The sequence below is a fragment of the Callithrix jacchus genome, chromosome 17, assembly GCF_049354715.1.
Source record: "Callithrix jacchus isolate 240 chromosome 17, calJac240_pri, whole genome shotgun sequence".
Lineage (NCBI taxonomy): Eukaryota > Metazoa > Chordata > Mammalia > Primates > Cebidae > Callithrix > Callithrix jacchus.
Genome location: NC_133518.1, coordinates 5,033,925 through 5,060,370, shown reverse-complemented (window position 1 = coordinate 5,060,370; position 26,446 = coordinate 5,033,925). Strand labels below are relative to the sequence as shown.

At 49.8% G+C, this 26,446-nt stretch overlaps 1 long non-coding RNA gene and 1 pseudogene across 1 annotated transcript in view; both read right to left on the bottom strand.

Moving 5' to 3' along the window:
- LOC128930975 (uncharacterized) overlaps positions 1 to 5,547 on the bottom strand; it is a 45,057-nt gene extending 39,510 nt beyond the window's left edge. Inside the window, exons 1-2 of the long non-coding RNA XR_013528321.1 lie at positions 5,371 to 5,547; positions 1,456 to 1,618 (exon numbers count right to left, since the gene is read on the bottom strand). This is a non-coding gene — a long non-coding RNA (uncharacterized LOC128930975). The remainder of the gene's footprint in view (positions 1 to 1,455; positions 1,619 to 5,370) is intronic.
- A 15,681-nt stretch (positions 5,548 to 21,228) lies between these two features.
- LOC144579992 (uncharacterized) lies at positions 21,229 to 21,926 on the bottom strand (annotated as a pseudogene).
- Positions 21,927 to 26,446: the final 4,520 nt, after the last annotated feature.

Genomic DNA, 26,446 nt, shown 5'->3' with positions numbered 1-26,446 from the left:
CTTCCTCTGGACCTGCCCCGCCATGGTTCTGCCCCGTCATTGCCATATCCCTGACCCTATCACTGCCCGTATCCTGACCTTGACCCTTCCCTGGTCTCTGGCCCTTCCAAGGACCTGTCATGACTCTGCCAAGTCCCTAGGCCTGGTTTGTCCTAGTATAGCCCTTGTCTTAAACCACCCTTCCCTGACATGTCCTGTCTCTGTCCTCCACCCCCAGACCCTGCCATTGTCCCTTAACCTAGCCTTGACTAGGCCCTGCCCTGCACCTGACCCTGGTCCTATACTTTGGCCTGGTATTATCCTGGACCTGCCCTGTCATGAACTGGACTTGGAGGTATCCAGGCGCTGAAGTGACCTGGTTCAGCTTTGGATTGTCCCTGTCCCGGCTCTACCATCATCCTGCCCTGTTCTGCCCTGTCTTGGCACTGAAATGTCCCTGCAACAGCCCAGTTATGCCAATGCCCTGCCCTACACTTTCCTGGCTCTTCCCTGGTCCTGGTCCTGCCCTCGATATGCCTTGACCCTTCTCAGCCCTGGTACTAGCTGGCACTAGCCTGGCTCTACCTTGACATTGGTCCTGTCTTGTCTATGAACCAGCTCTGTCCCTGCTCCACCATGACCCTGCTCTGTCACAGCCCTGGTCCTGGCCCTTATCCTGCTCAGGTCCTTCCCTAGCCTTGCCCCTCTGTTATGGCCCTGACCTGACCCTAACCTAGACCCGTCCCTGGCCTTTCCTTGCTTAAGGCCTTACCTGGTTCTGTCCTGGTCCTGATCCTGTCCTGACCCTGAAATGCCTGGAATTACCCTGGTCTTGCACTACTCTGGCCCTGACCCTGGCTGTCACTGTTCTAGACCCAGCCCTGTTGCCAGTGCTGCTATGGCCCTGACCATTTCCCTGGACTCTTGCCATGCCATGAAGCTGCACTGTCCTTACCCTTGTTCTGGCACTTCCCTGGCCATTCTCTGTCCTTTCCCTTGCCTTGGCATCACCCTGGCCCTGCTCTGCCTGCCTTGTCTCTGTCTAGGCCACACCCTAGGTTTGACCCTGCCCTGGCTGTCACCCTAGACTTGGTTGGGTCCTGTCTTGGACCTGGTCATAGCACAGACCCAGCAATTTGGGAAGCTGAGGCAGGTGGATCACCTGAGCTCAGGAGTTCAAGACCAGCCTGACCAACATGGTGAAACTCTGTCTTTACGGAAAATGTAAAACTTAGCTGGGTGTGGTGGCAGGCACCTGTAATCCCAGCTACTCAGGAGGCTAGCACAAGAAAATTGCTTGAAGCCGGGAGGCAGAGGTTGCAGTTAGCTGAGATTGTGCCACTGCACTCCAGCCTTGGCAGTAAGAGTAAGACTCCCATCTTTTACAAAAAAAAGATTTAATGTGCAAAATAATTCCAAATTTCTAAAGTTGAGTGTTCTGAGTACTAAGCTTTGATTCCTGAAAAACGTACTTACCAGAACATTCTTCAGTGATGCCCAAAAAGTGAGGTGTGTCTGCTCTGCAGAGATGAGTCAGGAGTAGTGAAGAAGCAGGTGGCTTGTCAACTCTTCCCACCAGAAACGACGCTCAGCAGGGTTTAGCAACAGTAGTCTCCCCTGTGAACCCACAAGGTAAAGTCTAGGAGGAAACCAGAAAGGAGTTAGCCAAGTTACAAAATAAGGGCTGAGGCTGGGCGGCCCCATGGGAAAGAAAATGCCAGAAACATAGAAGCTCTGGTCACAGTGTTCTCATGAGGATTTTTATTAAAAAGAAGCTTTGGCAGCCATCCCAGAGCAACCTCATGAGGAGATATTGGGGTCACAAAGCTGCCTGGCAGTTTTGGAGTCATGCACGGACCTGGAGAAGCTGAAGTCCAGGGGGCCACCTGCATCTGCATGGCAGTAATCAAGTCTATCACTTATTCTCCTCTCCCTCCAAACTGTCACTGCAAGATCCCACTATGCCACTTACTAGCTGTGTGACCTTAGGGAAGTTACTAAACATTTCTGAGCCTCAGTAAACGGTACCTAATATTGTTTATTGTTATTAAAAGTGGTTAAATCTTTACAGGGTCATGCACAACCATAAGCAGGTAGCACTGGGAGAGGCAAACACTTCTTATGACACGTTAGATGGTAAATATTTTAGACACCGTAAGCCAAACAGCATTATATATGTATATATTTCATACATACATAGCTACAGGCACTCAGACAGTGGCTCTCTCAACAGTGGCAATGCCTTTCTGACCAAGACTGGATTGATCAGTGGTTCTTATGCCACATTTTCATGTGAAGTGTTGAAGGCTGCTGTCTTCTCTGTCCTGTTATTACACAACATTGAGTGGGCCCACTCTGGCCACACTCCTGGAACCTCACCACCAGAACCAGGAAGCAAGAGGTCAGGGTCCTCTCCTTCCCTGAAGTTCTAGCTGCAGCCCCAACTCTGGGCTCACCCTGGAGCCCTGTGTTGGTGCATTCCTAGGCCAGGGAAGGCTACACTCTGCCCCCCACATGACACCTGGGGATACTGAGATAAACCAGATGTGTCAGTGGCTAGAGAGAAGGGCAGCAGCTAGTGTGGCCACTTGCTGGGGCCTCCACTGCTTCCCTTGGTTGGTGTGGAGAGAATGATAGAAAAATAAGAAACAGAACAGACCAATTATGGGTAATGCAATTAAAGTAGTAATAAAAAGTCTCCCATTAAAGAAAAGCACAAGAATCATGGTTTTACTACTGAATTCAATGAAACGTTTTTAAAAGAGCTAATACCAAATATACTCAAAATATTCCCCCAAAAATAAAGAGGAAGGAACACTTCCAAACTTGTCCTATGAGGCCAGCCCCGGTACAAAACCCAGACCAAAACACAACACAAAAAAGCAAACCACAGGCAAATATCCCCGATAAACACAGATGCAAAAAATCCTCAACCAACTATTTGAAAACTGCATTTGACAAGACAATAAGCAGATCATCTGCCACGATTTAGAGGGATTCATCTGAGAAATACGAGGGCAATTCAATAAACCCAAATAAGTAAACGTGCCGCATCACATTCAGCAAATCAAGAAAAAATATATCATCATTTCAGTAACGCTGAAAAAAATAAAATTCAACGTTCCTTCGTAATTCAAGAAAGCTGTTTCATTACTTCTACCACCCAAAAAAGATACCTAAACACAACAAAAAATTTGGAAGATCCCACAATGAAAATGATAAAAGAGACAAGATATCAAAACAGACACGTGTAAATGGAAAGATCGCCCATGTCCAAGCACTAGAACAATACATTAAAAAATCTATCACCCAATGTGATCTGCAGAATCAATGCAATCCATGTGAAATTACAAAAGACATTCTTCATGGAAACAGAAAAAAAATCCTAAAATTCACATAGAAATGCAAAATATCTCAGATAGATAAAAGAATCATGAACAAAAAGAAAAAAACTGAAAACATCACAATACCTGATTTTAAAATGTATTATAAATCTTTAGTAACAAAAACAGCATGGTACTGGCCATAAAAGTGGCAAGGGAGACACAGAGAGACACACAGACATAGAGGAATGACAAACAGACATATACAAATGAAACAGAATAGAGAACTCAGAAATAAATTCATGCATTTAAAGTCAACTCATTTTTAGCAAAGGCACCAAAAACACACCTTTGGAACGGACAGTCTCTTCAATAAACTGTGCTAGGACAACACAACACATACATAATAAACGGTCAAGAATAAATCTAGACCGTTATCTTACCAATACAAAAATCTACTCAAAATAAAGATTTAAATGTAGGACCTGCGACTATGAAACTACTAGAGAAGAAAACAGTATAAATCCTTCATGAAATTGGTTAGGACAAGGGATTTTCAAATACACATCAAAAGCACAACAAAAGCAAAAAGCGTCAAATGCAATTGCATTAAACACAGAAGCTTCGGCAAAGTAGAGGAAGCAATCACAATGAAGAAAATTCAGAATATGGAAGAATTTGCAAACTATGCCATCAGGCAAGCAGCTAATACAGAAAACATATAAAGAATTCAAACTTCTCCAAAGCAAAAAATACAAATAACCTTATTTAAAAATCAGAAAAAGATCTACCCAAACCCTCTGTCCGTCCCCCAGCATTATTTTTCCATCTTCTTTTCCCAACAGCCTTTGGCCCTTCCCTCTCGCCAGCCTTTTTCTTTCTCCATCTACCCCAAAGCTTTTTCCACATTTTCCCCCACTGTCATTTCACAAAGCCTTCTCTACTCTCTTGCTCACTACAGTTTTCCCCACTCATCTACCCCAAAACTTTTCTACACCATTTTCCCCCACTGTGTTTTCTTCCTCTTTCCTACCCTCTTTCCTGCCTCACTCTCATCCCGTTTGCTCCTCTATCTACACAAAAACACTTTCCCCATCTTTTACCAAAGCCTTCTCACCACTCCTTCCCAGCACCCTCTTTTCCCCCTTCATCTCCCCAAAACTATTTGCCCCATCGTCTTTTGCCCCTTTCCTTCTTGCCACCCTCTTTCCCTTCTCCATCTATCCCAAAACATCTCCTCACCATCTTTTTTGCAAAGCCTTCCCCGCTTCCCACTCACCCTCTTCTTCCCCTTATCCTGCTTGCCACGTCTTTGCCCTCTACGCTATTTTTCCCATCTTCTTTTTCCCATCCCTCTTTCTGCACTCCCTCTGGCCACCCCCTCTTTTCTCTTCCCACTTGCCACCCTCTTCCCCCTCCATCTATCCACTTTATCCACTGTCTTTTCTTTCTGCAGTCTTTCTTTCCTGCCCATCGTCTATTTGCAAAACCTTTTCTCCTCTGCACTCGCCACCCTCTTTTCTCTCTTCATCTACCTAAAAAATTTTCTCCCCTTCTTTTCGCAAAACCTTCTCTCCCTCCTGCTTGCCCACTTTCTCTTCCCCCTCCCTCTTTGCATCATCTTTTCTTCTCCCACTTGTCCCCCTCTTCCCTTCTGCATCTGCCCAAAATCTTTTTACCCACCGTCTTCTTTCCTCCCGTATTTTTTCAGACCTTCTCTCCCTCCTGCTCACCCCCTGGTTCTCCCCTCACCATCCTCTCATTCCTCCTGTCACTTGCCACTCTATTTTCCCCTTCCATCTACCCAAAAACGTTTCCCCACCATCTTTTCACAAAAGCTTCTCTCCCTCTTCCTCGCCCCCTGCTTCCCCGCTCACCATCCTCTCATTCCTCCTCTCACTTGCCACTCCATTTTCCCCTTCCATCTACCCCAAAATAGTTTTCCCACCATCTTTTCCTCACCGTCTTTTTTCAACATCTTATCCTGTTCGCCATCCTCTTTGTCCCTTTGGCAATAACCACCCTCTTTAGCCCTCCCACCTCGCCCCAAACTCGTTTCCCCTCCTACCGCTCCAGGGGCATGCGTCCGTGGCTACCACCAACCACAGTGAGGTGAGCTGCAGCAAGGCGAACCGCAATACTGCAGACTCCAGCGTCCAGCAGGCAGCAGCTGGCTCTCCCGTCTTCTTCTCCTCTAAGCCCAGCACGGAGGAGCACAGCCGATAGACACAGAAAAGCCTGGAATGGAGTGCCTGCCCAACAGAGCCATTTATATACTGAGGTTAGGCACAGAGGTTCCTGAACTACACAGTCTCATTGGATGAAAACAAGTCTGAGGCCAGCCAATCAGAGCATGAAAATAAAACCCAATCAGAGTAGGCCTAACGGTTTCCTCTCATCCAATCAGAACATGTAGTCCAGGAACCATGGGCAAAACCTCAGTATATAAGGCATGCTGAGGTCACCTCATGCTGTTCCAGGCTCTTGTGTATCTTCTAGCGGAGCCACTGTGTTCACAGTGGGCGGCGGAGCCACCTACTGCACGCTGGAGGCTGCAGCCTGCTGTACCGCGGCTGGCCTCGCTGCAGTGGGTGGTGGTGACGGAAACTGCAGCGGCTGGAGCGGTAGGAGGGCGTCGGGAGCATAGGGGAGCAGGCTGGAGCGGTAGGAGGGCGGCCGGAGCGGTAGGGGAGCGGGCTGGAGCGGTAGGAGGGCGGCCAGAGCGTTAGGGGAGCAGGCTGGAGCGGTAGGAGGGCGGCCGGAGCATTAGGAGGGCGGTTGGAGTTGTAGCGGAGCGGGCTGGAGCGGTAGGAGTGCAGCCGGAGTGGTAGGGGAGCGGGCTGGAGCGGTAGGAAGGCAGCCGGCCGGAGTGATAGGAGGGTGGCCGGAGTCGAAGGGGAGAGGGCTGGAGCGGTAGGAGGGTGGCTGCAGTGGTAGGAGGGCGGCCGGCGTCGTAGGGGAGCAGGCTGGAGTGGCAGGAGGGAGGCCAGAGTCAGAGGGGAGTGGGCTGGAGCGGTAGGAGTGTGGTCAGAGTCTTAGGGGAGCGGGCTGGAGGGGTAGGAGCGTGGCCGGAGTCTTAAGGGAGCGGGCTGGATCAGTAGGAGGGCGGCCGGAGGGGTAGGGGAGCGGGCTGGAATGGTAGGAAGGCAGCTGGAGAGGTAGGGTAGTGGGCTGGAGGAGTAGGGTGGCGGCCGGAGTCATAGGGTAGCGGGCTGGAGCGGTAGGAGGGCAGCCGGACCGGTAGGGGAACGGGCTGGAGCGGGTGGTTGGAGAGGTAGGGGAGCGGGCTGGAAGGGTAGGAGGGCGGCCGGAGTCATAGGGGAGCAGACTGGAGCGGTAGGAAGGCGGCCGGAGTGGTAGGGGAACGGGCTAGAGCAGGAGGAGGGCGGCGGGAGTCGTAGGGGAGCTGCCTGGAGCGGTAGGAGGGCGGCTGGAGTTGTAGGGGAGCGGGCTGGAGGGGTAGGAGGGCGGCCGGAGTTCTAAGGTAGCGGGCTAGAGGTAGGAGGGCGGCCAGAGTCATCGGGGAGCGGGCTGGAGCGGTAGGAGGGCGGCTGGAGTCATAGGCGAGCGGGCTGGAGCGGTAGGAGGGCGGCTGGAGAGGTAGGAGGGCGGTCGGAGTCGTAGGAGGGCGGCCGGAGTCATAGGCGAGCGGGCTGGAGCGGTAGGAGGGCGGCTGGAGTCATAGGCGAGCGGGCTGGAGCGGTAGGAGGGCGGCCGGAGCGGTAGGAGGGCGGCTGGGGCGGTAGGGGAGCAGGCTGGAGCGGTAGGAGGGCGGCCGGAGCGGTAGGAGGGCGGCTGGGGCGGTAGGGGAGCGGGCTGGAGCGGTAGGAGGGCGGCCGGAGCGGTAGGGGAGCGGGCTGGAGCGGTAGGATGGCGGCCTGAGTGGCAGGAGGGCGGTCGGAGCGGTAGGAGGGTGGCCGGAGCGGTAGGGGAGCGGGCTGGAGCGGTAGGAGGGCGGCTGGAGTCATAGGCGAGCGGGCTGGAGCGGTAGGAGGGCGGCCGGAGCGGTAGGAGGGCGGCTGGAGTCATAGGCGAGCGGGCTGGAGCAGTAGGAGGGCGGCCGGAGCGGTAGGGGAGCGGGCTGGAGCGGTAGGAGGGCGGCTGGGGCGGTAGGGGAGCGGGCTGGAGCGGTAGGAGGGCGGTCAGAGAGGTAGGGGAGCGGGCTGGAGTGGTAGGAGGGCAGCCGGAGCGGTAGGAGGGTGCTCGGAGAGGTAGGGGAGGGCTGGAGCGGTAGGATGGCGGCCTGAGTGGTAGGAGGGCGGTCGGAGCGGTAGGAGGGCGGCTGGAGCGGTAGGGGAGCGGGCTGGAGCGGTAGGTGAGCGGGCTGGAGCGGTAGGAGGGCGGCCGGAGTCGTAGGGGAGCGGTCTGGAGCGGTAGGAGCATGGCCGGAGAGGTAGGGGAGCGGGCTGGAGGGTTAGGAGGGCGGCCGGAGTCGTAGGGGAGCAGGTTGGAGTGGTAGGAGGGAGGCCAGAGTCAGAGGGGAGTGGGCTGGAGCGGTAGGAGAGCGGTTGGAGTCATAGGGGAGCGGGCTGGAGGGATAGGAGGGTGGCCGGAGTCTTAGGGGACTGGGTTGGATCAGTAGGAGGGCGACCAGAGGGGTTGGGGAGCGGGCTGGAGGGGTAGGAGGGCGGCGGGAGTCGTAGGGGAGCAGGCTGGAGCGGTAGGAGGGCGGCGGGAGAGGTAGGAAGACAGCTGGAGCGGTAGAAAAGCGGGCTGGAGTGGTAGGAGGGCGGCCGGAGTGGTGGGGGAGCGGGCTGGAGGGATAGCTCGAAGGTGCAGGGTTTTCAGAACAGGATTTCTGGGAGCAGCCCCTCGATGATTATGGGGCAAGGGTTACTCTTATCACTTGTAGGGCACTTGGACCGGGTACCTGATGCCCAAGGCTTCCCCTGTGGGTGAGAGGCAGGGTCCTGCTGGTCTGCAGTGAGAGGCAGTGTGGGGCGTGTGTACATGGGATTTCACGCATGTGATGGAAAGGCATCCATGCAGAAGAGTGAACGATGCGAAAGTGTTGTAGCACCGTGGAAACGTATAGGCATTAAAATATGAGCTATTTGATCAGAAAATAAAACAATAGGCCAGCAGGGTGACTCATGCCCGTAATCCCAGCATTTTGGGAGGCCAAGGCGGGAGGACCACTTAAGTCTAAGAGTTTGAGTTCAGCCTGGGGGACATAGCAAGACCCTGTCTCTCATAAGAATTTCTATTAAAAAGCTGGGCATGGTGGTGCATGCCTGTGGTTCCAGCCACTTGGGAGGCTGAGGATTGCTTGAGCCCAGGAGTTTGATGCTATAGTGAACCATGATCACACCACTGCACTCGAGCATGGGTGACAGAGAGACTGACTGAAAGGAAAAAAGAAAGAAGAAGCCACACCAACATGCTACCATGTCCTGTGCTCCTCTTTTTTTTTTTTTTTTTTAAGACAGTTTCACTATGTTGCCCAGGCTAAAGTGCAGTAGGGCGATCTCAACTCACTGCAACCTCTGCCTACCAGGTTCAAGTGATTTTCCTGCCTCAGCCTCCTGAGTAGCTGGGATTACAGGTGGCCACCAGGACACTCAGCTAATTTTTTGTATTTTTAGTAAAGAGGGAGTTTCATTAAGTTGGCCAGGCTGGTCTTGAACTCCTGATCTCATGATCTGCCCACCTCAGCCTCCAAAAGTTCTGGGATTGTAGGTGTGAGCCACCAAGCCCAGGCTCTTTTTTTTTTTTTGATAGTTTCACTTCTGTTGCTCAGGCTGGAGTGCAATGGTGTGATCTCAGTTCACTGCAACCTCTACTTCCCTGGCTCAAGCAATTCTCCTGCCTTACCCTCCTGAGTGTCTGGGACCACAGGAGTGCACCACCGCACCTGGCTAATATATTTGTATTTTTGGTTGAGACGGGGTTTTGCCATGTTGCCCAGGTGCAAGGCTCATGAGTACAGTTCCTGTTTCATTCACCGCAGTATCCCCAGTGCCTGAGACATGCCTGGCATTTAGTAAATCCTCAAGAAATATGTGTAAGGGAGTGAATAGTTTTGGCTGAAAGTGGGAAGCCTCCCACTTCTCTGTCCACAGTGTCTGCGTGTCCCTCCCCCGGGGGTGTTCCACTGCTCAGTGTATTTCCTATTGAAAATGTCCTGGAACTGCTCCCTCAGTGTGTGGGTGATGTGGATCTGGGAGAGCCTCATGTTGTAATTTTCTGCAAAGTGTAAAACGACTATGGTTTGGGCTGTTCAGTGAAAAGGCACTTAGGGAATTTTAAAGAATATGATTTTCTAATTATGGGAAACTCCTTCTCTGGCAATTAATGGATCTTTAGAGTGGGCCCCTCAGGTTCTTCAGCACCAAGGTGTTGATGGAGACATGTTTTTTCCAGAAGGACATGCACTGTCGTCGCAACAGTGATGAGCTGGAAATTAATTGCTGACATTTGAAAACCACCAAACCAATACATAAGTCCCAGAGGTGAGGGACACTGGAGAGTGGATTCTTGTGCCCCAGGCTGGTGGGTAGGGAACGGGGGCTTCATGAAGTCCCTAGAGAGCTGGAGAAAAGGGAAAGAACACAAACTCAGCAGGTGGTGGGGGACGGGCAGTCCCCACAGACATGGGGTGGGCCTGGCAGCTCCCAGTGGGCACTCACTCACCCAGAGGGTGTTCATTAAAGACCACCAAGTATGGCCAGGAACAGTGGCCTATGCCTGTAATCCCAGCGCTTGGGGAGGCCACGGTAGGAGGATCACCTGAGGTCAGGAGTTGGAGACCAGCCTGGCCAACGTGGTGAAATACAAAAATTAGCTGGACATGGTGCTGTGAACCTGTAATCCCAGCTACTAGGGAGGCTGAGGCAAGACAATTGCTTGAACCTAGGAGGTGGAGGGTGTAGTGAGCCAGGATCATACCGCACATGCCAGCCTGGGCAACAGAGTGAGACTCTATCTCAGGAAAAACAAAAACAAAAGCTGGGCGCAGTGGCTCACACCTGTAATCTCAGCACTTTGGGAGGTGGATCATCTGAAGTCAGGAGTTCAAGACCAACCTGTCCAGCATGGTGAAACCCTGGCTCTACTAAAAAAATATAAAAAATTATCCAGGCTTGGTGGCTCACACCTGTTGTTTCAGCACATTGAGGGGCTGAGGCAGCAGGATCACGAGGTCAGGAGTTCGAGACCAGTCTGACCAACACGGTAAACCCTGTCTCTACAAAGAGTACAAAAATTAGCCAGGTGTGGTGGTGGGTACCTGTAATCCCAGCTACTTAGGAGGCTGAAGCAGGAGAGTTGCTTGAATGCTTGAACCTAGAAGGCAGAGGTTGCAATGAGCTGAGATTTTGCCTCCAAACTCCAGCCTGGTCAACAAGAGTGAAACTGTCTCAAAAAAAGGCAAGTGCCAGCATGTACTGGGGGATCCCAGACCGCCATGAGCCCGACTGCAGGGCAGGGAGGAAGGAGGGGAGAAGGGAGTGACTCTGGGCACTTGGGCCAGGCTTGTAGTGAGGGTCTCAGTCTGCTAAGGGTGCTGGGTATGAGGAGCTGTGGTGAGGAGAGAGTCATAAACTCCCCCAGTCATGGAATGTCCCAGAACAGCTGTGCAGAAAAGAGTATGAGAGACCAGAGGCAGAGAGCAGCTGCTCTCTGGGCCTTGGGCCCCTCTCTCTGGGCTCCCCCACCCCACCAGTGACTCTTCCCACCACCAGTCTTGTCAACCCCTTTCTCCTCAGTACTAGAGGGTGGCCACACAGTCACCCTCTACTAACTTGCAGCCACACCCTGGCTCCTCAGAGCAGCACCAACATGGGGGCTCCACAGGGCATCACCTGTCTCCCAGCCCAGACCCTGGCACCTTCCTGCTGCTCGATCCTCTTCTTGCCTTTCCTCAAGTGTCTCCCTGCTTCCATTTCTCTCCTTCCTTGCTTACTTCCACCTCCTGCCTCCCAGCCCAGCCCCAACCTTTTCCACCTGACCTTGGTGACACACCCCTCCATCCCTCCCTCCCTTCCTTTCCTCCCACGCTCCCTCCCTCCCTTCCCCTACTTCTCTCCTCTTTCTTTCTTTCCTTATTTCCTTTTTCCTTTTTTCCTTTGTTTCTTTCTTTCTCTTTCTATTTTCTTCCTCCCTTCCCTTCCCCTTCCCCTTCCCCTTCTTTCTTCCTTCCTTCTTTCCTTCCCTCCTTCCTTTTTCCCTTCCTCCCTCCCTTCCTTTCCCCACTTCTCTCCTTTTTCTTTCCTTCCTTTCTTCCTTTCTTCTTTTTTCTTCTTTCTTTCTCTTTCTTCCTTTCTTTCTTCCTCCCTTCCCTTTGCACTTACACTTCCCTTTCTCCTTCCTGCCCTCCTCCTTCCTTTCCTCCATTCCTTCATTCCCCAACTTCTTTCCTCTTCCTTCCTTCTTTCCTTTCTTTCTCATCTTCCTTTCTTTCTTTATATCTTTGTTTATCCTTCCTTCCTTTCTCTTTCTTTCATTCTTTCCTCTCTTTTCTTCCTTTCTCTTTCCATCTTTCTCTCTTGTTCTTTCTTCCTCTCTTCCCTTCCCCTTACACTTCCAACTCCCTTTCTTCTTCTTTCCTTCTTTTCCTTCCTCCTTTTATTCCCCCACTTCTTTCCCTTTCCTTCCTTCCTTGCTTTCCCCTTTCTTTCTCTCTTCTTTTCTTTATGTCTCTTTCTTTCCTTCCTTTCTCTCTTTCTTTCATTGACTCTTTCCTTCTCTTTTTTCCTTTCTTTCTTTGGAGGTCAAGGTGGATGGCTCTCCTGAAGTAATGAGTTTGAGCCCAGCTTGGCCAACATGGTTAAACCCCGTCTCTAAAAATACAAAAAAATTAGCTGGGCATGGTGGCAGATGCCGGTAATTCCAGCTACATGGGAGGCTGAAGCAGGATAATTAGTTTAATCTAAGAGGCAGGGGTTGCAGTGAGCCAGAATTACATCATTGCACTCCAGCCTGGGTGACAAGAGCAAGACACCGAATTAAAAAATAATATGAATAAGTAGGAGGAGGAGAAAAAACAGCCAGAAGAGGGGGAGGAGGAACAGCCAGGCATGGTGGCTCACACCTGTAATTTGAGGAGGAGAAACAGCCAGGTGAGGTGGCTCATACCTGTAATAGGAGGAGGAGGAACAACCAGGTGGGGTGGCTGATGCCTATAATCTGAGAAGGAGGAAGAGAAGGAAAAGGGGAGGAGAAAAAGGATCAGGAAGAGGAGGAACAGCCAGGTGAGGTGGCTCATGCCTGTAATCTGAAGAGAAGGAAAATTGGAGGAGGAGGAGGAACAGCAAGGCGCAGTGGCTCATGCCTGTAATCCCAGCTTTTAGGGAGGCTGAGGCAGGTAGTTTACAAGGTCAGGAGTTTGAGACCAGCCTGACCGACATGGTGACACCCTGTCTTTGCTAACAATACAAAAATTAACCGGGCATGGTGGTCCCGCTTGTAATCCCAGCTACTCGGGAGGCTGAAGCAGGAGAATTGCTTGAAGGCAGCAAGTGGAAGTTGCAATGAGCCATGATTGTGCCACTGCACTCCAGCCTGACAACAGAACTAGACTCCATTATAAAATACAAAATAAAATAATAAAATACTAGACAACATGGCTTCAATCTGGTAAAAAACCATCTGCATGATAAAAGATTAGGGTGGAGTGGCCAGCTTCTTTCACAGGCTTTACAAATAGCATCCCTGGTCCAACCAGTCTTTTGCACCCTATGTAAATCAGATACCACCTCCTCAAGCTCCTCTGTAAAACCTGTAAATCCAGCACTTTGAAAGCCTGAGGCCACTTGGGGTTAGAAGTTAGAGACCAGTCTGGCCATTATGGTGAAACCCCTCTCTACTAAAAATACAAAAATAAGCTGAGGATATGGCAGGTGCCTGTAATCCCAGCTACTCGAGAGGCTGAGACAGGAGAATTGTTTGAACCAGGGAGGCAGAGGTTGCAGTGAGCCGAGATAGCACGACTGCACTTCATCCTGGGAGACAGAGTGAGACTCTACCTAAAATTACAACAAAAAACCTTCTTCATTCACTGTGGAAGTGGCAACCCATTTTCTCCAGGACTCCTCTCTGCACAGAGAGCTCTTCGCTTTCTTTTGTCTGTTATACTTCCACTCTTAATTTCACTCTGGAGTGTCTGCATTCAGTTTTCCATGGTCTTGGAACAATGAACCTGAGATTTTACCCCATACAAAAACACGGCTTCACAAATACAACTTCAAAACCCGTTTTTGGCCAGACACGGTGGCTCATGCTTGTAATCTCAGCACTTTGGGAGGCCAAGGGGGGGCATATCACCTAAGCTGGCAGTTTGACACCAGCCTGACCAACATGGAGAAACCCCACCCCTACTGAAAATACAGGATTAGCTGGGCATTGGCAGGTGTGGGTTTCCAAAGGCAGAGATAAATTCAGGAAAGCAGAAGCTACAGGTAAAATCGTGAAGCTGGCCAGGCATGGTGGGTCATGCCTGTAATCCCAGCACTTTGGGAGGCTGAAGTGGGAGGATCCCTTGGGGCTAGGAGTTTCAGACCAGCCTGGCAACAAAGCAAGACCCCCATCTCTACAAAAAAAACTACAAAAATTGGCTGGGCATGGTGGTGCTCACCTGTAGTCCCAGTTACTCGGGAGGCTGAGGTGGGAGGATCGCTTGAGCCCAGGAATTGGAGGCTGCAGTGAGCTATGATCATGCTAAAAACAAGGGTATCAGAAAAATATTGGATGGCTGGTTGGATGCAATGGCTCTCGCCTGTAATCCCAGCACTTTGAGAGGCCAAGGTGGAAGGAGCACCTGAGGTCAGGAGTTTAAGACCAGCCTGGCCAGTATGGTCAAACCTCGTCTCTATTAAAATACAAAAATTATCTAAGCATGGTGGTGTGTGCCTATACTCCCCAGCTACTCAGGAGGCTGAGGCAGGAGAATTTCCTGAACCTGAGAAATGGACGTAGCAGTGAGCTGAGATGGTATCACTGCTCTCTAGCCTGGGCAATAGAGCGAGGCTCCATCTCAAAACAAAAAAAAAAAGGAAAGAAAAATGTTGGATAGCATCTACATCTCTGAAAAAGGAACAGATCAGCAGGCAGATGAATAAGATCTAAGAGTCTATGAGTAAGACCTACAGAAATAAGAAGATGCCAAATGTTTCCTGAGACCTCTTCATGATATTTTTAAAATGCAGTGAAATACGTCTCTCGTGTTGACCAAAAGGTACAATATTTGAGTTAGATGGGAGGAGTGGGTTTTTGAGATATATTGCCCATCAAGAGTATTATTCATTACGAACTATAGTTACTAATAATGTATATTTCAAAATTACTTAAAAAGTAGATTTTGGTTTGGCCCAGTGGCTTATGCCCGTAATCCCAGCTGTTTGAGAGGCTGAAGAGGGCAGATCACTTGAGGCCAGGTGAATCAGTTGAACCTGGGAGGCAGAGGTTGCAGTGAGCTGAGATTGTGCCATTGCACTCCAGCATGGGTGAGAAAGCCACACTCCATCTCAAAAAGAAGGTACATTTTATTTTATTTTATATATATATTTTTTGAGACAGAGTCATTCTCTGTTGCTGAGGCTGCAATGCAATGGTGCGATGTCGGCTCACTGCAACCTCCGCCTCCATGGTTCAAGTGATTTCCCTGCCTCAGCCTCCTGAGTAGCTAGGATTACAGGTGTGTGCCACCTTGGCCAGCTAATTTTTGTATTTTTAGAAGTGGGGTTTCACCATGTTAACCCAGCTGGTCTTGAACTCTGCCTCAGATGATTCGCCTGCACCAGCCTCCCAAACTGTTGGCATTACAGGCATAAGCCACTGTGACTGGAAAAATTAGACTTTAAATGTTCTCACGACAGAAAAATGGTACATGTGTGAGATGGTGGATGTGTTAATTACCTTCATATAATCATTCCACAATGTATACGTAGGTCAAAACATCACACTAAGCTTACAAACATACACATTATTATATTTATTAAAATAATTAAGTTTATCTCTTCAAAATCATTAATAAGAAGTCCCAGCCAGGCTTGGTGGCTTACACCTGTAATCCCAACCCTTTGGGAGACTGAGGTGAGTGGATCACAAGGTCAGGAGTTCAAGACTATGCTGACCAACATGGTGAAGCCTTGTCTCTACTACAAATATGGAAAAAATTAGCCAGGCATGGTTGCATGCACCTGTAATCCTAGCTACACAGGAGGCTGAGGTAGGAGAATTCCCTGAACTTAGGAGGCAGAGGTTTCAGTGAGCCAAGATCACACCACTGTACTCCAGCTTGGCTCCAGCTTGGACATCAGAGCAAACTCCATCTAAAGAAAAATAAAAAAGATATTTCAAACTTGTAATTTTACCTTTTGGAGCCTCAACTTCTCAAATTTGAGATGAGGTTTCAACGTGTGGGTCAGGCGAGTCTGAAGTCATGACCTCAGGTGATCCCACCCGCCTTGACTTCCCAAAATACTGGGATTTCAGGCCTGAGCCACTGCTGCTGGCTATCCATCACTTATGCCTTTGCCTAGCTCAGGGAATCTGCATTTTTCCAGCAGAGGAAGCAATCAGATATGCACTTGTCTCAGGTGAGCACAAGGATGACTTATAGTTCAGTAAAGTTCTTGGTGCTCACAAGGAATTTCCTAGCAGGCAAATTGGGTGAGAAATACATAGCTCTTTTTTTTAGTTGGAGTCCCACACTGTTGCTTAGGCTGGAGTGCAGTGGCACTATCTTGGCTCACTGCAAACTCCACCTCCTGGGTTGAAGCAATTCTCCTGTCAGCCTCCCAAGTAGCTGGCATTACAGGAAGCTGCCACCATGCCCAGCGAATTTTTTGTACTTTTAGCAGAGACAGGGTTTCACCATGTGGACCAGGCTGGTCTTGAACTCCTGCCCTCAGGTGATCTACCTGCTTTGGCCTCCCAAAGTTATGGGATTACAGGCATGAGCCACTACAGCCAGAACTCACAGTTTCCCAGGATGGTCTCTGAATGCCATGAAACTCTTTTATTTTTTGTTAAAAAAATTTTTTTGACACAGGGTCTCACTCTGTTGCTCAGGCTAAAGTGCTGTGGCACAATCATAGCTCACTGTAGCCTCTAACTCCTAGGCTCAAGCAATCCTACTGCCTCAGTCTCCCAAGTAGTTGGACCACAGGTGCCAGCCACCACACCTGGCTAATTTGTTTATTTTTTATTTTTTTTTAAATAGAGATGGGGGTCTTGCTCTATTGCCCACACTAGTCTTGAACTCCTGGCCTCAAGCAATCTTCCTCCCTTGGCCAACCAAAGTGCTGGGATTACAAGCAAAACCACTGTGCACAGCCGAGATTTTTTTGACTTAATCTTTTTGTACATGTGATATTTTATTCATAGAATCCATAAATGGTAGGGAAATTTCTGGGTTGAGGGAAATATATATGATACAAAACTTGATATGTAGACTAGAGTTTCCTAGCTCAACTGGAGGGGCTAGTTTTAGGTAATCCATGGACTTCCTGAAATTGGGGACACCACTGGAAATAGGTGTGAGCTCATGGACAGTTTCCTATGATTTTCAGTCCTCAGAATGTCTCTTGGACTCAAAGATGCCTTAGGGCAGAGGATGCATGTACCCCTAATACAGAATCTCATACAGTGAATGTCAGGAAACATTCAGCAGAAAAGCTTTGCCAAATTGAGTGCTTTGATGTAACTTTTTCATCAAGTCAGTGAACCTGGGATCTCTTGTACATATTAGTCTCACTCTTGTAAGGTTGCATCATTTCTACTTTCCCTACTTTTCTTTGCCACCCTGCTCCCTCTCCTACCAGATGGGACTCTGAAATGTGCATGTCCAGATGAGACCCCAGCATGCTTCAGGCTTTGAGTAGAGAGGACACAGCCTCTGCTGGGACAGGAAGCGAGGGATGTGGAAACCCTGAAGATGCTTTAGGACAATGGTCTGAGGTTGGGATGGTGGCAAAAGATGCCATTCACTTCGGATCTCCAGGACAGGAGCTCAGGCTGGCAGTTACATGTGTTTTTCTTCAAACTGGTTGCCAGGTTGGAATGACCAATGACATCAGAGATTCCACCCTTCCTGATTGGAGGGATTGAACTCTGTGGGGACTTTGAAACTCAGGTGGACAACAGTATCTTCTCAGAGCTGTTCTCCACTCCTGACTTCTTCCCAGCCTTCAGAATAGATAGCACATTCTTCTGGTTCCTAGTAGAGTATGGAGGAAGGCTTTGGCCACAACAGGAACTAGGTTCCCTGGGAGGGAACAGAATTTGGGGGAGATCATGGCCAGCCATCAATGGCAACCCCAGGTTGAGGAGCAGAGCCCCCAGCCTAGCACCTCAGAGTACTCCCTCCCAGAGGTGGTGAACTATGAAATGCCAGGACCATCAGGAGAGGGGACTAGAGGAAGAAGAGATGAGAGAGGATTGACTAAGAACCAGGAGGGAACAAGGGTAGGGGTTGGGGGTTGGCTCACACCTGTAATCCCAGCACTTTGGAAGGCTGAGGTGGGCGGTTCACCTGAGGTCAGCAGTTTGAGATAGCCTGCCCAACATGGTGAAACCCCATCTCTACTAAAAATACAATATTAGCTGGGTGGTAGTGGTACGTGCCTGTAACCCCAGCTACTCGAGACACTGAGGCAGGAAAATTGCTTAAGCCTGGGAGGCCAAGGTTGCAGTGAGCCGATTCTTCCACTGCACTCCAGCCTGGGTGACAGAGCAAAACCCCATCTCAGAAGAAGAAAAAACAAAGCCGGGTGTGGTAGCTCATACCTGTAATCCCAGCACTTTGGGAGGTTAAGGTGGGTGGATCAACAGAGATCAGGAGTTTGAGACCAGCCTGTTTTCACCAACATGGTGAAAACCCATTTCTACCAAAAATACAAAAATTAGCCAGGTTATATGCCTGTAATCCCAGCTACTAGGGAGGCTGAGGTAGGAGAATCTCTTGAACCTGGGAGGCAAAGGTTGCAGTGAGCTGAAATGGAGTCACTGCACTCTAGGGGAGAGAATGAGACCCTGTCTCAAAAGAGAGAAAGAGAGAGAGAGAGAGAGAGAGAGAAGAAGGGAAGGAGAGGGGAGGGGGAGGGGGGAAGGGAGGGAAGACCAACCCAGTAATCAGGAAGGAGCACTGAGGGAGTGTGTGGGGGAAGCAAAGAGGGAACTCAGGCCAGGTGCAGTGGCTCACACATGTAACCCCAGGTCTTTGGGAGGCCAAGGCAGGAGGGTCGCTTGAGGCCAGAAGTATGAGACCAGCCTGGCCAACATGGTAAAACCTTGTCTCTAAAGTATGACAATGAGCTGGGTGTTATGGTGGGCACCTGTAATCCCAGCTACTTGGGAGGCTGAGGCAGGAGAATCACTGGAACATGGGAGATGGAGGTTGCAGTGATAGGAGATTGCACCACTGCATTCCAGCCTGGGCAATAAAGTAAAACAAGAAATATGACTCAGAAAGCTGGGACCAGAAAAGGAAATGATGCATTCTGTGGACAGAGAGATGGAAGAATGGGGAAGAGAAGAAGAGGCACATGGGGTTTACAAAGAAGAAAGACAGAAAGATGGCTTGCAGAAGCCAACAGTCTGCAGGGCTGGGGAGGATGGAGAGTGTTTTGTGGTTTGGGATCGGGGTTTAAGGTGATCAGTTACTGAAGCATTACGTGGTGGCCTGTGTTTTTACTCAACCCCTTGGGTAGATTGCAACCCCCCCCCGCCCACTTAGGTTTCTGTGCTGGAAACGGAAGAGGGAGTGGTCAGACGAATCAGGAGGAGCCAGAGAAGGTGCTCCCTGAGCCTGAGGAGACCTGGGTGATGGAGACCTTGTGTGGTCTGAAGGTGAAGCTGAAGCTACGGCGAGTGTTGCCCATGCTCCCTGAGCACTATGAGGTCTTCAACAGGCTGCTTGGTAGGAGGACACCCAGAGAGCACCTCCAGTCCTAAAGGGAAACTTCCCATTACCATACTTTTCCCATGGGAAAAATATGCCCCCCTATTGGGTGAGCTCTCCATACAGGAGGACTCAGAAGTGATCACTCAGGAGGGATGCTTAGGAGGCTATAGAGGATTCAGCTAGACTTGATGAAGGTCTGCAATTGGGATAAGAAAGCTTGCTTGGTTTCAGGCCAGGCGCCATGGCTCATGCCTGAGATCCCAGCACTTTTGCAGGCTGAGGCAAGAGGATTGCTTGAACTCGGGACTTTGAGACTGCAGTAAGCTGTGATTGTACCACTGCACTCCAGCCTGGGTGACAGAACCAAACCCTATCTCAGAAGAAAAACCAAGGCCAGGCGTGGTAGATCATGCCTATAATCTGAGCACTTTGGGAGGCTGAGGTGGATGGGTGAATCACCTGAGGTCAGGAGTTTGAGACCAGCCTGACCAACACGGTGCAACCCCCTCTCTACTAAAAATACAAAAAATAGCTGGGAGTGGCTGTGCATACCTGTAATCCCTGCTACTCAGGAAGCTGAGACAGGAGAATTGCTTGCTTGGGAGGTGGAGGTTGCAAGTGAGCTGAGATTATGCCATTGCATTCCAGCCTGGGCAACAGAGTGAGACTCCATCTCCAATCAATCAATCAATTGAAATAAAAACAAAATCAAAGAAAGGTTTCAGCTGTGCCCTCTGAAACTTAATGTTTCTTGCTGACTTTGTTTTTTTGAGACAAAGTTTCACCCTGTTGTCCAGGCTGGAGTGCAGTGGCATGATCTCGGCTCACTGCAGCCTCCTCCACCTCCCTAGTTCAAGTGATTCTCCTGCCCCAGCCTCCCGAATAGCTGGAATTACAGCCGCACACCATCACACCCAGCTAATTTTTTGTATCTTTAGTAGAGATGGGGTTTCACCATGTTGGCCAGGCTGGTCCCAAACTCCTGACCTTGTGATTTACCTGCCTCTGCCTCCCAAAGTACTGGGATTACTGGCATGAGTCAACGTGCCCGGCCTCTTGCTGACTTTCTAAACCTAACTGTCTCCATCCCTAGAGGGAGATACCAAAGCCATGGTCACACCCTGATGTGACTGTCTCATGAGGAAATGACGGGAATTACTTTATGACTCTGCAGTTATCCCTGTGTGTCTGCGGGGAGGGCATCCTGGCTTCTTCCCAGCTCTCTGTCCTATAGATTCGCACACTCAGGACCTTCTTCGGCCACTTCTCAGGGCAGCCTCACAGCGGAAGCCTCTCCTTTGCCCAGTGAAAGTCATTCTCTCCTGTCCCATCCACCTCACCTGAGACACCATCCTGAGGGCTTTCCCCAGAGAGGTGCACTTCTCCTCACTACCCTTTTGCTCCCAGGGAAACCGTTCTGCTTCTCACAGTAGCATGCTCTCTGATCACAGAGGATCTTGTCGTTAAAAGATTCCTGGCCTGGGACAAAGATCTGAGGGTGCTGGACAAGGTAAGGTTGTTCTCCAGGTAACTGTGTTCCTGCTCCAACACACAGCCTCCACACCCACAGTTCCCCTCTCTCTCCCTTCACCATCTCCCACCTGATGCTCCCCCTCCACAGTTTTGTTTTTTTCCTGAGATAGAATCTTGCTCTGTTGCCCAGGCTGGAGGGCAATGTCATGAAATTGACTCTCTGCAGCCTCCACCTCCAGGGTTGAAATGATTCTTTCTCAGCTTCCAGAGTAGCTGGGATTACAGGTGTGTGCACTACCACACCTGGCTAATTTTTGTGTTTTTAGTAGAGAGAGGGTTTTGCTATGTTGGCCAGGCTGGTCTTGAACAACTGACCTCAGGTGATCCGCCCGCTTTGTCCTCCCAAAGTGCTGGGATTACAGATGTGAGCCACTGTGCCCAGCCAGCTCCCAAGGTCTTCAGTTTTGGTGCCCACCATTTTCTTTTTTTGAGACAGAGTCTAGCTTTGTTCCTCAGGATAGAGTACAGTGGTATGATTGCAGCTCATGGCAGCCTCTAATTTCCTGGGCTCAAGCAGTCCTCCTGCCTCAACCTCCTGAGTAGCTGGGACTACAGGCACAGGCCACCTTGCTCCACTAATTTCTGTCATTTTTGTAGAAAGAGGGCCTTGCTGTGGTTGTTCTTGAACTGTTGGGCTCACGTGATCCTCCTGTCTCTGCCTGTCAAAGAACTGGGGTCACAGAATACTCCTGGCTCTTCTTGGTCTTTTTATAATTTGTCAGCATTTTCCTTGGGACTCTGCTGGTCTGTTTCAGAGTGACTGAGTGGCCCCTCCCTCTCCTACCGATCCTTTGAGATCTGAACCCTGGCCCACAGTCCAGCCACAGCCCTGAAGCTCCTGGCCTCTCTACTCCTCGTGCTTTCAGAAAGTTCACTGCCTGGCACAGAAAAGACCCTCCTGATGCCAGCCAATGTAGACACACTCCCTGCAAAGATCCCACTGGAGCTCACCAGGCTGGGCGCATCACCCACATCCCTTCCTCTGGCTCCTCAGACTTGCATCCCACCATCAAATACCCCTCCACCCCACAGATTCCAAATAAGCACAGTCACCCCAACACTGAGGTCCCTTCTCTGATGGGCAGCCCCTCCCCAGCCCCCCATTGCCCCATCTCCAGGATCTTCCTCTTCCAAGATGTGACTTTTCTTTCTGTGTGTTCCTTTCTCTCCATCAGTACCTGCTAGCTATGGTCATAGCATATTTTAGCTGTGCCGGCCTCTTCTCCTGGCAATACTGATGCATTCATTTCTTCCTGGCCCTGTGAGTGGCTTGCTTCCTCCTATTCGTCAATGTCCAACACCTTGGGACAGTGGGGGGAAGTGGGATTCCAATCTTTCATTTATTCTTTCACCTACTTGTCCTCTTTACTCTGTGTATTGAAAAGATAGCATTATGCCATGATGTTTTTAGACTGCTTTATCTAAAAACAAACTCAATCCAGGTGCAGACTCACGCCTATAATCCCAGCACTTTGGGAGGCTGAGGTGGACACATCACCTGAGGTCAGGAGATCGAGACGAGCCTGGCCAACATGTTGAAACCCTGTCTCTACTAAAAAAGTACAAAAATTAGCCAGGCACAGTGATGTGCACCTGTAATCCCAGCTGCTCAGGACACTGAGGCAAGAGAACTACTTTAACCCAGGAGGGAAAGGTTGTAGTAAGCTAAGATTGAGCCACTGCACTCCAGTGTGGGCAACAGACTGAGACTTTTTCTCAAAAACAAACAAAGCCAAAAAAAAAAAAACAAAACCCAAGCTCAAACATTAGTTTACAAATAAAAGAATAAATCAAAAAGAATTGTAACCACCCCCCAAGGGGAGAGGAAATGTAGTGGACATGACACTTCCCCCAGCAAGCAGCCATTTCTGGTTCCTCTGTCTCTCTCCTTCCCACATCAACCCCAAATGCAAGGGTACATTGGCCTCTGGGTTCCCATGACAGAGGCCACAGTTCAGGCCCCTGTCATCACCCGAATCCACTGTTAAATCCTCCCTGCTGTGGTCTCCTGGAGCCTCTCCCCAAGCCAGGGGGCTTCCTAGTGCACCCTGAACATCTCTCCAAAGCCCAGGTCTGACCCCCTACTGCCCACCTGAACAGCTTCCTTAGCTGATGTCTTTTGAAATCGAGGCCAGGGTCAATTCCACCCTCTCTGCAATGTCTCTAAAGCCAAACTGGCTCATCCTCTTGGTGTTTCCTGGCTTGGTTTCACCGCTCCTTCCAAATGCTCACCACTCGACTTTGTGTTTTCTGTCTGGGGTCCTGCACACGTGTTTTGAGGAGAATGACACATTTCTTAAAGTCAGTTCACCCCACGCCTCTATGATGCCTGCCCTCATCTTCCCACCGCTGCATACCCACAGCACTCCAGTTACATCCTATTATAATGTGACATTGGGGTTAGGTGATCTTCCCTGATTTCTTCCAGTCCCATTAGACTAGATGCCTGTAGAAGGCAGAGTTTTGTAAAATATCAGTGTATCCTATTTTTTTTTTGAGACAGAGACTAGCTCTGTCCCCCAAGCTGGAGTGCAGTGGTGAGGTCATAGCTCACAGCAGCCTCCACCTCCTGGGCTCAAGCAATCCTCCCAACTCAGCCTCCTGATTAGCTCAGACTAAAGGGCTGTGCCCCTACACCAGGACAGTTATTTATTTATTTTTTATTTTATTTTATTTTATTTTTTGAGATAAAGTCTTGTTCTGTTGCCCAGGCTGGAGTGCAATGGTGTGATCTCAGTTCACCACAACCTCCACCTCCTGGGTTCAACGAATTCTCCTACCTTAGCCTTCCAAGTAGCTGGGACTACAAGTGTGTGTCAGCATGCTCAGTTAATTTTTTTTTGTATTTTTAGTAGAGGTGGGGTTTCACCATGTTAACCAGAATGGTCTCAATCTCCTGACTTCATGATACACCCACCTCAGCCTCCCAAAGTGCTGGGATTATAGGTGTGAGCCACAGTGCCCAGCCTATTAATTATTATTATTTTTTGAGATAGAATCTCACTCTGTTGCATAGGCTTGAGTGCAATGTCATGATTTTGACTCTGCAACCTCCACTTCCTGGGTTCAAGTTCTCTGCCTCAGCCTCCCAAGCAGCTGGAATTATAGGAACCTGCCACCAGGCCCAGCTGATTTTTGTATTTTTAGTAGAGACAGGGTTTCACCATCTTGGCCAGGCTGGTCTTGAACTCCTGACCTTGTGATTCACTCACCTCAGCCTCCCAAAGTGCTGGGATTACAGGCATGAGCCACCATGCCTAGCCTCAGCCTACTTAATTCTTGAGACAGAGTCCTGTTTCCCAGGCTGGAATGCAGTGGCCTGATCTTGGCTTACTGCAACATTCATTTCCTGGGTTCATGCAATTCTTGCACCTCAGCTCCGTGAGTAGCTAGGAATAAGGTGTGTGTCACCATGCCAGGCTGATATTTGTATTTTTAGTAGAGATGGGGTTCTCCACATTGACCAGGCTGGTTTCAAACACCTGGCCTCAAGCAGTCCACCTGCTTCAGCCTCCCAAAGTGCTGGGATTCCAGGCGTGAACCACCATGCATGGCCGAGAGTTTTTTTCTATTTTTAATAGAGACAAGGGTTTTGCTATGTTGTCCAGACTTGTCTCGAACTCCTGGCCTCAAGCAATCTTTCTGCCTTGGCCTCCCAAAGTGGGGGGATTGCTGGCATAAGCCACCATTCTTGGCCACCAGTTGGGTTTTTGTTTCTCTCTATCCTGAAGGTGTGAGAGAAATCTTTCAGCAGGTCCCTGCCCAGCAGGTTCCTCCTGAGGAAAGCATGGCTCTCTGCAGGGTGGGTAGTAGTCCTGAGCTGAGGACAGTCACCTGCCCTTCTCTCTGGAAGTTGACCTCAGCCGGAGGTCTCTACTGGCAGTGTCCCTCAGCAGCAACCTGATTTCTGCCCCCAGGTACCTGGCCAATGACGTGGAGGAGGTTGATGAGGCCCCCAAACAAGCCATCTTCCACTTCCTGTATGGGAAGAACCGCTTCCAGCGACCCTTGTTCCAGAAGCTTCGGTTCCAGTTCTTCTGTTCCATGCACTGGAGAGCTTGTGTTTCCCCAGAGGAGTTGGAGAAGGTGAGTGGGGTGTGGGGAGGTGGAGGAGGTGGGGAGGAGTCAAGTGGATTGGAGACTGGATGAAGGGAGGGAGGGGCATCTGAGGAGTCCCCGTCTTCTCAAGGACCATTTTCTTATCCAGATCCAGGCTTATGATCCAGAGAACTGGGTGTGGGTATGAGACCACGCCTTCCTTTCCTAGAGCTCCAGGGACCATGGAGGCCTGAGGTCATCAGCCTGAGGGAAGGTACATTTGTGTCCCCTAGAGTCAAGGCAGAATATTATGGTCTATTTAGGAAATTTGAGGAACCCAATTGCTTGAACCAGCTTCAAACCTGGGCAACATGGCGAGATCCCTTTTCCACAAAAATACACAAATTAACTGGGTGACGTGGGAGGCATCTCTATTCCCAGCTACTCAGGAGGCTGAAGAGGGAGGATCTCTGGAGCTTGGGAGGTTGGGGCTGCAGGGAGCCCTGATCCTGCCACTGCACTCCGGTCTGAGACCCCATATCAAAAATCATCATAAATACTGAGTTCCAGGAGGTTGATTACGATTGACGCACTTGAGTTACCGATGTGGGTCTAGGATTCAGTGAAGATTCGGTTTATGTCTTGTGCAGCTAACCACGTTGAGGACCCAGCATGAGACTTAACCATTAGGAAGTGAGATTACGGATCAGGCTTCTGGATTGGTGGTTAGTGATGATGTCACATTAGAAACACAGCTAGCATGGTTACAAGTTTAGATCTTAAGTTACACCAAAGGCCCCAGGTGTGATGAAGTCCAAAGCCACATTCTCTGAGGGTGCTCTACTCCCTGAGCAGACCCACCCAAAGTCCTGGCTATGAAGCAGATCGCTGGGGCTGGCCTTGGGTGTATTAAGTGAGATTTGGAGTCAGGTTCGCCAAAGTGTGAATATCACAATTGAACATGATGGTTCAGAAGCAGGGTAGAGAATGAAGGGCAGGAGATAAAATTGGATTGGTCAATTGCTAGTTAGAATTGAAGTGGGATGTGAGTAACTTTCCTGTCTAGAGAACTGCCTCCTTGAAATGTGACCTCCTCTCTTTCACTTCCAGAACACTGGACCCAGGGGAGATGTGGATTTTCAGCAGGAAGTTTATTCCAATGTTAATGGCAGACACCAGGAAGAAAGAGAGGAACCATTTGTGCAGATCATCTGGAAGAACCTAGAAGAACCTGGACTGTTCTAGAAGGAGCAGAATAGAGTGATTATGCTGCCCTCCTAGGAGTGGTGGGTAGGGGGTACTTCTGGGCATCCTTGGAGGACAGTGAGAAACCAGCGGTGTTTCTTGTTCCACCCCTTCCTGCAGCACCACCTCCCTTTTTAGATTGCTGAATTCAACCTCCCTGGGGTGGAACCTGGAGGTCCTGCTTCCTATGGACTTGGTTGCCACAGTCCGGGAGCATTTGAAGGCACAGTGCACGTGCTCAGATTGGCACAGAATTATTTGTAAAATATGAGTGCCACAGGATTGTAACAGATAGCTTCATGCATACTATGCATTTTGTTGGTTTGTTTGGAAAATGTCGGCCATTGAATTATTAGTACATTTATTTCAGATAGTTTGGAAATTTTTATACTTTTGAAGACATGCTGCTCCTGTAGAGTTTTTTGATGACAGTTATAGCTGTTACATATACATAAATATAATTTTCTTTCCATTTTTAAGAAGG